At 53.4% G+C, this 11,393-nt stretch overlaps 1 long non-coding RNA gene across 1 annotated transcript; it reads left to right on the top strand.

Moving 5' to 3' along the window:
- The first annotated feature begins 2,980 nt into the window (after positions 1-2,980).
- On the top strand, positions 2,981-9,975 carry LOC146765240 (uncharacterized). Its single transcript, XR_014950131.1, has 2 exons — positions 2,981-4,163; positions 5,221-9,975. It is a non-coding gene; the product is annotated as an uncharacterized LOC146765240 (long non-coding RNA).
- Positions 9,976-11,393: the final 1,418 nt, after the last annotated feature.

Below are 11,393 nucleotides of genomic sequence, written 5' to 3'. Positions count from 1 at the left end.
GCGGGAGAGCCTCGGGCTGTGCGGCCGGGGAAACACGAACCGGCCTGGGCAGCTGAAATTGCCTCGCTCAAAACCAGGCTCAGCCCAGTGCACCCCAACTCCATGGCTGGGATTTGGGATGGGGCACCCCCCAGCCCGGCCCTAAATCCATCCAAACCCCAGGGCAGTGAAGAAAACCCTGACACGGTCTGGCACAGCAGGAACTCGGCTTGTCCCCTTCTCCTGGGCACAGAGCCAGGGGCAGAGGGGCAGAGGGGCAGAGGGGCAGAGGGGGCAGAGGGGCAGAGGGGCAGAGGGGCAGAGGGGGCAGAGGGGCAGAGGGGCAGAGGGGCAGAGGGGCAGAGGGGGCAGACGGGCAGAGGGGCAGAGGGGATTTTCCTGCAGGAAGCAAGGGGAGCAGGGCCCAGGCCGGGCAGGACCCCCTTCCTTCCCCTGCAGCCCCATGTCTGACCACCAGCACAGCCCATTGTTGTTTTACAGCTTTGCACAGAGCATCAGCAAAATCTCCCCATTTGAATCCCATCCCTCATAAGGTTCTTTTGAATATTTAAGAGCGAGAGCAGTGCTCAGATCCTATCTGCTGTTATATCCTCCTTCATTTCCTCTCGCAGGGATAACACTGACCCTCAAGGGCCAGCACAAGTCTATAAAAGATGGACAGATACTCCTGACACTGCCAGGAGCTCCTGCTTTGCCATCCAGCCAGAATTCCCTGCAATTTTCCCCTTTATTACCCCAGGATTGCTTTTTTACATGACGAAATGCCTTCATTACCAGAGCAGAGCACAGCACGTGGGGTTTAACCCTTGGGAGAGCGACAGCTCCTGCCCTGGATGCACCCAGGAGTGCCCCAGGCCAAGTTTCCAGCTGCCACGGAAGGATCAAGCCCATCTAAGGGGGAACCAGCTCCCACCCAGCCCCAGCAGGGCTCCCACCATCACAAAATGTTGAGTTTTTGCCACGAGATGGATTTGGACAGCCTGGAGCTGAGTGCCCCATTGCCAGCCCGGGCTCAGCAGGGGTGTTGGGGTTTGGGGTCTGCAGGGTGGCACACGGGCAGGGATGGCTGCACCCACCTGGAACTCAGCGTTTGCTGTCTGCTGAAAAGCCCCACAAGAAAAGGCAGCTCCAGCTGGGACTGGGCCCTTCTGCAGGGGCCACACGGGGATCCTGCACACAGGGACACAGGCAGGGACAAAGATTTGTCACTGACCCTGGCACGGGACAGCCCCAGGGGTGTCCCCAGCCTCCCCTGCCCCAACCTGGGCCACCCCGGCCCTGCAGCTGCCTCAGGAGTTCCATGAAATAATAAATATCAATCACATTGGGCAGGATATTGATCTGCAGATTTCACTGACATTTACAAATAAATGATGTATTGCAGTTTTCATTTTGCTGGCTGGGCTGACCCTAATGGCCTTTACATAATTTACTTTTGATTAAAGAAGTGCTTTGACGCAGGGAACCAAAAAAAAGAAATCGATACAATTATGAGATCAGCTTTCAAACAATGTTCTGTGGCAGGGGGGAAAAGGCAGATCCTTTGAAGATGCTCACGTGGAGCTGTGATGTCTGAAGACATTTCAGAGACCAACAGATTTTCTCCTTGCTGGGAGCTGGGAATGGGCTGGGGGGCACCAGGAGCTGCAGATGGATTTAATTGAAGGCTGGGGTGGGAATGGTCCCTCCAGCCGGGTCTGCAAAGGACGAGCAGCTCCACTGGCCCTCCCCTGAACATTTCAATATTCAGCGGGTTTGTGGTGCACACAATGCCCACTGCAGCGACTGGGAAGCCAACTTGGTTAGCAAATCAGGGGCTGGCATGAGCTAATGCGGTGCCATATGTTCATTAAAACACCACAACGCGCAAAAGAATGGTGACAGTAGGTTAAAGTCATATTCTGGTGAACAATATCCAAAAATACGATTTTTTGGCAACTGAACCGCGAGCATTATACATAATTAATGAGTGTTCTTGCACTTCCTATGCCCTTGCATACAGGGAATAACCACAACCTGTTTGCATTTGTGAGGCATGAAAAACCCCCACATTCACTTTTTTTACTCCTCCCCTGCTCACGACTCGAACTTCTTTTGCCTTCTAAGAAAAGCGGGGAGGAAAAAGTGGGATTTTGGAGCTGCAAGTCCCTGAGACGGCACCAGGGATATTCGGGAATTCGTGGGTGCTGCTTCCCTCCCCTGTGCTCTGAGAGCTGCAACAATTCTGCCAGGGAAGGGAAAAAGGGACAAAAAATGTAACTCAGGGGAGCCCTGGCTGTGCACGCTGATGGAGAGAGGCAGTCCTGCTCTCTAGGCAGCGTTTAGGAATTCCAGGGGAATTCCAGAGAGGGAAAAGCCCTCGGGGTGGGGAACCGAGGGTGGACAGGGCCAAAGTCCCCCGGGAATTGCTTTTGCCATGCGGGCGCGGATGGAGTCCTGGGCAGTGGAAGTGGGGAGAGAGGAGGGAATTCCCATCCCTGGAGCTCCCAGCCCTGCTCCTGCCCCTCGCCACGGCCCCGCAGCCCTTCCTGCTCCCCAGGCAGGGAATCCCCTGGGAATTCCGGCAGAGAGAGGATCAGCCTCGGTGCTGCTGGTCACGGTGGCTCCGCATCCCTCGGAGCAGCTCCTGCATCCCTCCGAGCAGCTCCTGCATCCCTCGGAGCAGCTCCTGCATCCCTCGGAGCAGCTCCTGCATCCCTCCAAGCAGCTCCTGCATCCCTCCGAGCAGCTCCTGCATCCCTCCGAGCAGCTCCTGCATCCCTCGGAGCAGCTCCTGCATCCCTCCGAGCAGCTCCTGCATCCCTCCGAGCAGCTCCTGCATCCCTCGGAGCAGCTCCAGCATCCCTCGGAGCAGCTCCTGCATCCCTCCGAGCAGCTCCTGCATCCCTCGGAGCAGCTCCTGCATCCCTCCGAGCAGCTCCTGCATCCCTCGGAGCAGCTCCTGCATCCCTCGGAGCAGCTCCTGCATCCCTCCGAGCAGCTCCAGCATCCCTCGGAGCAGCTCCTGCATCCCTCCGAGCAGCTCCTGCATCCCTGCCCGCTGCTGTGCCAGGCTCGGCATCCTGCACACCCTGCGGGGCTGGGCAGGGATGGGAATTGGAGCTGTGTCCATAGGGATGGAGCTGGAGCTGTGTCCCACAGGGATGGGAGCTGGAGCTGTCCCTGCTCCCATTTCCTTCACCACAAGTCATGATTGCAAAAAAAAAAAAAAAACCAAAAACAACAAAACACTCCACCAAAAAACCCAAGACAAAACAAAAGTCCCAGTTCTACATCCATAAAATCAAATAAATACAAACGCAATGACTGATCTGAAGGAAAACAATCAACTTCGAGCCAGTTGATTCAATCTGCCTAATGTGAGGAGGTTGCAAACATCCCACTGTTTACTCTGACTTATTTTTTTTTCCCTTTTGGCAGCAATAAAAACAAATAAAGCAGAACCACTTGCTATTCAATCTGAGGTCTGACTATACCCGGAGAAACAAAGCCAGCAGCGGAGAGATGGAAGGCATTTGGCCCAAACCCTTTTTTGTGAGGAATCCTGTAAAATGTCCTCTTTGTAAACCGAATTTAGGATTTTTTCCTCACTGGACGCCCCCAGGATTCCCTCAAAGGCTCTTCAGAACCTGGTCCCTGCTGGCTGCATCCTCCTGTCAGGGAGGTGGGGAAGCAGGTGTCCCCCCACACCTCAGGACAGATCTTCCAGGATGGATTTGTGGTCCCAAACACCTCCCTGGCATCGCTCAGCTCAGAAATCCTGGCTGGGCATCCCAGAGGAGGTGAAATACAGTCGCTTGTGAGGAGAGAACAACAATAAAAGGAGAATGAACGCTCCCCAAGTGCTTCCTAAAACCAGAAATTAGCTATGCAGCCGTGTGCCCACGCAGCGCCGGAGCCTTCTCGCTCTGAGCTGTAACAGATGGAATTTTCTCCCCCTGTCTCTCTCGGAGAGGAGGTGAACGGAGCCCTCGGGGAGAGCAGCCGGAGCTGCTGAGCTGGCAGGGCTGGTGCCAGGCAGCTGGCTCCTGGTGAAACCTGGCTCTGCCTGGGCACGGCCTCCATGCCAGCCTGTGCCGGAGCGGGGCAGCAGCTCCTGGATGTGCTCCTGAAGGCACGGAGGGAGCAGCAGCGCTGCGAGGAGATTGCAGCCAGCGAGGCAGGTTTGCTGGGCATTTATTGACGTGGCTGCTTTCCTTGGGAGCTGTCTGTGCTGCAGCTCCCGGCTCCTCCTGAGCTCTGTGCTCCTGGGGCACCTCAGCTGAGAGGGCACGGAGAGCTGGCAGCCTTCGCCAGGAACGGGGAAAAGGGAATGGGGAACAGGGAAAAGGGAACAGGGAAAAGGGAAAAGGGAACAGGGAAAAGGGAAAAGGGAAAAGGGAAAAGGGAAAAGGGAACAGGGAAAAGGGAAAAGGGAAAAGGGAAAAGGGAACAGGGAAAAGGGAAAAGGGAAAAGGGAAAAGGGAAAAGGGAAAAGGGAAAAGGGAACAGGGAAAAGGGAAAAGGGAAAAGGGAACAGGGAAAAGGGAAAAGGGAACAGGGAATGGGGAAAAGGGAAAAGGGAACAGGGAAAAGGGAAAAGGGAAAAGGGAACAGGGAAAAGGGAAAAGGGAAAAGGGAAAAGGGAAAAGGGAAAAGGGAACAGGGAAAAGGGAAAAGGGAACAGGGAATGGGGAAAAGGGAAAAGGGAACAGGGAAAAGGGAAAAGGGAAAAGGGAACAGGGAAAAGGGAAAAGGGAAAAGGGAAAATGGAACAGGGAAAAGGGAAAAGGGAAAAGGGAAAAGGGAAAAGGGAACAGGGAAAAGGGAAAAGGGAACAGGGAAAAGGGAAAAGGGAAAAGGGAAAAGGGAACAGGGAAAAGGGAAAAGGGAAAAGGGAAAAGGGAACAGGGAAAAGGGAAAAGGGAAAAGGGAAAAGGGAACAGGGAAAAGGGAAAAGGGAAAAGGGAACAGGGAAAAGGGAAAAGGGAAAAGGGAAAAGGGAACAGGGAAAAGGGAAAAGGGAAAAGGGAACAGGGAACGGGGAAAAGGGAAAAGGGAACAGGGAAAAGGGAAAAGGGAAAAGGGAAAAGGGAAAAGGGAAAAGGGAAAAGGGAAAAGCTGCTGACGGAAACAAGTGTGTTCTAGAAGGTCTCAAAGCTCTGTTGGAATATTAAAACCAGTCTGTACTCACAGAACCTTTACTTGAAACAAACACTTCATTTTAAGCTCGTTTTCCAGGGATGAGGCAGAAAAGAGGTTGGAGGAGGCTCGGAGCAGCGTGGGATGGTGCCAGGTGTCCGTGCCCACGGCAGGGGTGGGATGAGCTGGGATTTAAGGTCCTTTCCAAGCCAACCTTTCCAGGACTGTGGGAGGTGGAGGTGAGTACCTGACCTTTCCCTGCAGACACAGCAGCCCTGCCTGCGAGGTCACAGTCCCAGCAGCACGAGGCTCTGCACCTGCCGGCCAGGCTGAGCAGGGCACACCTGAGCAGAGCACGGGGCGCTCCTGGCACAGCCAGGGACAGCCTGGCACACACTCCATGGGAATTCAGCACTGGCACGGGCCGAGCAGAGGAATCCAGAGGAACTCGTGCAGTGCCCGGATTAAAACCTCGGCTCTGGCCCCCAGCCCACTCCCAGCTGCTGTGCTGAGCTGGGCTCCAGGGCAGAGCATTTCCAGCAGCAGCAGCTCCTTCCTGGCGGGCCAGGGGCTCTGCCAGCCCTCCCGAGGAGCTGCTGGCAGTCTGCAGTGTCAGGGGCTCTGCCCTCCATTCTTTTCCCAATCACAACACAACAAAGGCGTTTGGGTTTGTGAAATGTCAGCGTGCCTGCCCGGAGCCTGCTGCAGACAAGGTAATTATCCCTCCCTGTCACCCCTGCTCCTGCAGCTCGCTGCAAATCAGCTGCTTGTACCCAGCCTGTCAAGCTGCGTCCCAGGAATGGCTCTGCACGCCAGCTGCTGAGGGGACACTGGGGACACTGGGGACACCGGGGACACTGGGGACACCTGGGGACATTGGGGACACCTGGGGACACTGGGGACACTGGGGACATTGGGGACACTAAGGACACTGGGGACACTGGGGACACTGGGGACACTGGGGACACTGGGGACACTGGGGACATTGGGGACACTGGGGACATTGGGGACACCTGGGGACATTGGGGACATTGGGGACACCTGGGGACATTGGGGACATTGGGGACATTGGGAACACTGGGGACACTGGGGACACTGGGGACACATGGGGACACTTGGGGACATGGGGACACTGGGGACATTGGGGAAACTGGGGACATTGGGGAAACTGGGGACATTGGGGACATTGGGAACACTGGGGACACTGGGGACATTGGGGACACCGGGGACACTGAGGACACCTGGGGACAGGGAGGGGTCACTTGGTCACCTTGCTCCTCCCCAGTCCCTGCTGAGCTCTGGTACTTGATAGCAACCATAAGTTCATCAGGCTGCTGGAAAACCCCCATTTGAAAGGGAGGAAGAGCTTATCTTTCATTTTCTACGCTCGGTTTTGCGGCGTGTTGATGTATTTATAGTTTTAATACCCACCCATAAATGCCCCCTAAGCAGGGAATATTGCACCTCTCGATTACTGTTATTGCTTTATTGCTCCTGGGAACCATAAATTAACAGCTTCCCCCAGCAATGCTCACAGGGTACGGAATTACATTACAATGTACATACACGGGAGCCTATTAAGGCACTGCCATTCCATAAAAGTCTTTATAGTTTTTAAGTGTACACCTCTAAGTGTTTCAATTAAAGAACTACATGCTCGCCTGGTAATTGCCCTCCCATTTGTGATAGAGCTCCGTAGCAGAATGAGGAAGAAGCACGACTAAAAGGTGGAAAATTGGAATATAAAACACCGAATATGAAGCTGCCGTAAAAAGAAAACCACAGGTTTAAATTATGCTTATTAGAGTCGTTGGCAGGGTGGAACTCTCGCTGCCAGGAATGGGTTTGTTTCTCGCAGAGAAAGCCCGTCCCAGCCGAGCCGAGGCTGGCGGGGGTCGGGCACCGGCAGAAAGGGAATTTGCTCCCGGGGTCCCCGGGGTGCCCCGGGCGGCCCCGGCCCGGGCTGCGGCACGCAGAGCTGTCGGAAGGATGACATCTTGTGGCAGCACGGCTCCGAGGAGCAGGGACTAATTAAACCCGCAAATGAAGCTGCAGCAGCATCCTGCATCCTGCGGGAGCCGGGGATTCCTGCATCCCTCCGAGCTGGGGGGATGCTCAGCCAGCTCTGCTTCGGATGCGCTGATTCCACCGCGCAGGGAAGGGAATCCTCAGCCAGCTCTGCTTCGGACGCGCTGATTCCACCGCCCAGGGAAGGGAATCCTCAGCCAGCTCTGCTTCGGACGTGCTGATTCCACCGCCCAGGGAAGGGAATCCTCAGCCAGCTCTGCTTCGGACGTGCTGATTCCACCGCCCAGGGAAGGGAATCCTCAGCCAGCTCTGCTTCGGACGCGCTGATTCCACCACCCAGGGAAGGGAATCCTCCGGGTGCTTTGGAATCGCCTCCCCTGGCACCGAGACCCTGCAAAGCCAGAGGCTCAGCTGAGCTCTGCTGCGTTTTTGGGGGGTCACAGCCTCCAAAGTGAGCCTGGAAATGCTGGAGCTGACCCTTGGGTTTCGTTTCAGCCAGAACTGGGCGTTTGTGGCTTTTTAACCCCACTCTGTAGGCCCAGTGTTGCTAAGGAGTGCACGAAACTGAACTGGGAAGGTTCTGGAGAGCTAACAAGGAAATTCTTCACAGAACCACACTTGAAAATGGTCTCAGCTCCTCGACAAACCTCGTTTTACTGCTAAGTTTGGAAAAAAATTGTCTTGTTTTGATATAAGTATGGCACCAGAACCAAAATTTGACTTTTTGACCCTATGGAGATTCCCTGGCACCAGTGGGAGTTCCTGCAGCATTCCCGTGTGTAATTCCCCAAGAATCAGAGCGGGATGGAAGGGAGAAGTGGGCACCCCCTGATAAGCAGCAGACATTAATTAGTGCTCCATTGCAATGGAATTCAGCTGGGATAATGTATGGAGGCCACAGGAACAGTAAAGGGAAATTCATCATGGTTAATGTTATTACACTGAGTGTCAGAGGAAGCAGCGATGATTTGCCACTTACTGTGGGATGGAGTGTGATCTAAAAGCAATTGTGGCTGGATTGCCTGGAACATCCACGTGCAGGGGAGCTGGCAGGAAAAGCAGGATTCACTCCTCTGCCACGGCTGCTTCCTGGGACCCTGAACTTGCAAGTCCAGTTTGGGACGACGCCTGTGTTTGCCAAGGCGTGAGCAAGACAGATTTCAATCAAATACTCTGTATTTATTTATTTATCCTCCCCTTTTAAGGCTGTAACACTTGGGTGTGTTTAGATTCTACAGGGCAGGTTCTGGCATCCTTTTGGGATGACCCTGGAAAAGCAAATCAGCTCTTGGTGGCTTTTTCTCCTCCCCATCAGACATTTGTGCCCCATCCTCCTTCCTGGCAATCCTCTTCACCCACAGATGTTGAAACCTTTTCCAGGGAGGTTCAGGTGCCCATTTAGTCAGATTTCCCTGCAATTGGGAGCTCTGCTTGGCTTTGGCTCTCAGTGCTGGCACCCTGGGAGCAGCCTGTGGGCCCTGAGAGGCAGAGCAGGAATGATGCCCCAAAGGAATCGTTTATCCTCGAGAATAAAAGCTTTTCCCTTCAGAAATAACAACTCTGCCAGATCCTTCCTGATATTTCTTCAACAGAAAAAATGCCTTTTCCAGAGTTTAGTATTTATCTGGATGGTTTAAAGCTTTCCAGAGCAAAAGCCATCCACCAACGTTGTGTCTGCAGGATGCCCTGCACAGGGAGATGCTTTTGCAGGGAATTGTGCAGGATTTCTCCTGTCCTTCCCCACTTAGTGCTGGGTTTCACTGAGGACTCCTCGGGCACAGAAGTCAACAGGTTGTTGTAAAATCTCCCTCCTTTCCCCAGCTGTGTGACAGCAGAACTTCTAGGAGCCTGCTGTAACATTGTCCTGCAGCAGTGGAAGCCATCATCACACGTCCCCTTTTGGAATAAATAAAAAAAAAATCTACAGGGATTTATTTTCCTTTAAATATCTATAAATCAGCATAAATTCTAATTCTTTAAAGGAAATAGTGTCTAACATTTGCAGCTGATTCCATTCGAGTCCCACGCAGCTGCTCCAGGGCTGCTTTGTCATTGAAATAAAAACTCAGAGGTTTCCATTAGCTTTAGGTCTATGAAAAGAAATACACTTATGTATCTTTTAGAAGATTCTAAATAGTTATTATTTATTTATGCAGCCCTGGAAGCTTGCTAGGCATTTCACAGGCACGCAAGGAGAGCTCAGACTAAACCACAAACAAATAAATCCAGCAGAGAAGAGAAGGAGAAACAAAATTTCTGCTCTCAGTGTTGTCAGTCAGTGACACAGTGCCCTGCCTCTGCCACTTCTCCCCGAGTTTTGTCTTATTTGCAGCCGCTTCATCTTTTTCAGACCAAAGCAGGGCCACCCCAGGGAGGAAAGGGATTTCTGCAGGAAGAGCAAAGGTGAAGTTCAGGGGAGGTCAGCAATCAGAAAATCAGGCTGCTGGGGCTTGGGAGGACTGAAAGCCCATCCAGTGCCCGGGCAGGGCCCCTCCACTGTCCCAGGTTCCTCCACTGTCCCAGGTTCCTCCACTGTCCCAGGTTCCTCCACTGTCCCAGGTTCCTCCAGCCCCCGGGACCTGAGCTCGGTGCTCCAGCCCCTCCTTGTCCCCGTGCCCAGGACACTCCACCTCTGCCACGGTGCGAATGAAGAATCCTTATTTTTCGTTGTTTTTCACTCCCTTCCCCATTTAACAGCTCCAGGTCTCTTCCCAGCTATCATGCAAAACAAAACTCTGGACAAAACTCTCTCCTTTTCCTTTGAAGGAGCTAACGAGAGCCTGGGTGACATTAATGGATAATTAAAGGCAGCTCTGATGAGCCCAGTAGTTGCAATTTCTCTTTTCTACAGAAGAAGCCTTTTTGATCCAGGTCATCTTTGGTCACCAGCTTTACAGCTGTAACAATTTCTCCAGGAGCACTGTCAGAGGTTGTAAACTTTAATGACCTTTTACTTTCAGGGCCTTGTTCTTCCCTAGCTGTAATTAAGCAGGGCTGTGTGTATCTATACATTTAAAGGATTAAAAGGATTCATATTACAATAAAAATCATCTCCGTGCTCACCAGTACAAACTTCAGCAGCCCAGACTCAGCTGTGGCCAACAATCCAAAAGGAGTCATTACTGTAACTAAATTAGACCGTTTGTTTTCTTTCCCTCAAATCGAATTGTGGAGGAGCTGCTTTATTGCAAAACAGACATTAAAATTCCAGCTAGACCTCCGAGAGAAAGTAATTTCTATTTTATCAGCACTGTAAAGCTGTCTTTATGTTCTGAAGCAGGAAATATTGCAGGGATATTTATAGCTCCAGCACCAAAGCCAGTTTGAATAGAAATGTTACTGCGGTCGGCAGAGCTGTCACATTGCTCAGTGGAGCAGGGAATTTTAGTGAATTTGTGAATTACCCTTTCAGTCTTGACAAGTCTTTCAGTGAGCCTGGTGTGTGTCTGGAGCTGCTTTGCGCTCTCGGGATAATGATTAAAGACTGGGGAGATGTGCTGCTGCCTCAGGGATCAGCTGCCCCCGTCTCCGGGGAACCCCGGGCTCCCGAACCTTGCTGTGCCCCAGCAGCTCAGCCCGGGCTGCCCTGCTCCTCCTCGGCAGCTGCATCCTCCCTGCAGGTCCTGCATTGCTCCAGAATGCAGATTCCACCCTGCTGGCCCATTTCTCCAGAGGATTGACAACTCCTGTCCTTCTCTGCTCTGCTCCATCCATCTCGGTCCTCGGCCGTGGGCTCGGCTGGCATCGTCCAGCTGAACAATCCGGGGCCTGCAGGGAACAGCATCGTTTGTCTTGGCAAACTTCCTGCCTTGGTGGCACAGGCTGGGGAGTACCTCGGGTTTTCCACGTGCCCGTGACCCCCCTGGCCTTTGTAATTAGCCACGAGTGCAAATGGAGAGAATCTAAAGGAAATCCTCTCTGTCCTGACTGAAGCCATCCATCCTCACCCCGTGGGTCGCTGCAGAGAGCCACAGCAGAGGCCCTGAGAGAGCTGAGCCCAGCAAATGTTCCCATCGTGCTGGGGACAAAAGAACCTTTTCTGTGCTGCTGGGACACAGAGGCAGAGCCCAGAGCAGCTGGAATCCAGGCTGAGCCTCCCAGGCTGGATCCAGCAGAGGCAGGAAAGCCTGGCAGGTCTGGCAGTGCTGCTCCTGCCCGTCCTGCTCCACCAGGCTGGCAGAACCCAGCCAGACCCGCTCTGTGTCTCCAAACCTCTCTCCTGGCTTTGCTGGGAGGAGGAAAAA

Source organism: Lonchura striata, chromosome 26, assembly GCF_050655825.1.
Source record: "Lonchura striata isolate lonStrDom1 chromosome 26, ASM5065582v1, whole genome shotgun sequence".
NCBI lineage: Eukaryota > Metazoa > Chordata > Aves > Passeriformes > Estrildidae > Lonchura > Lonchura striata.
Note: the sequence above shows the minus strand (reverse complement) of the source record. Positions and strands in the feature narration are given on the sequence as shown.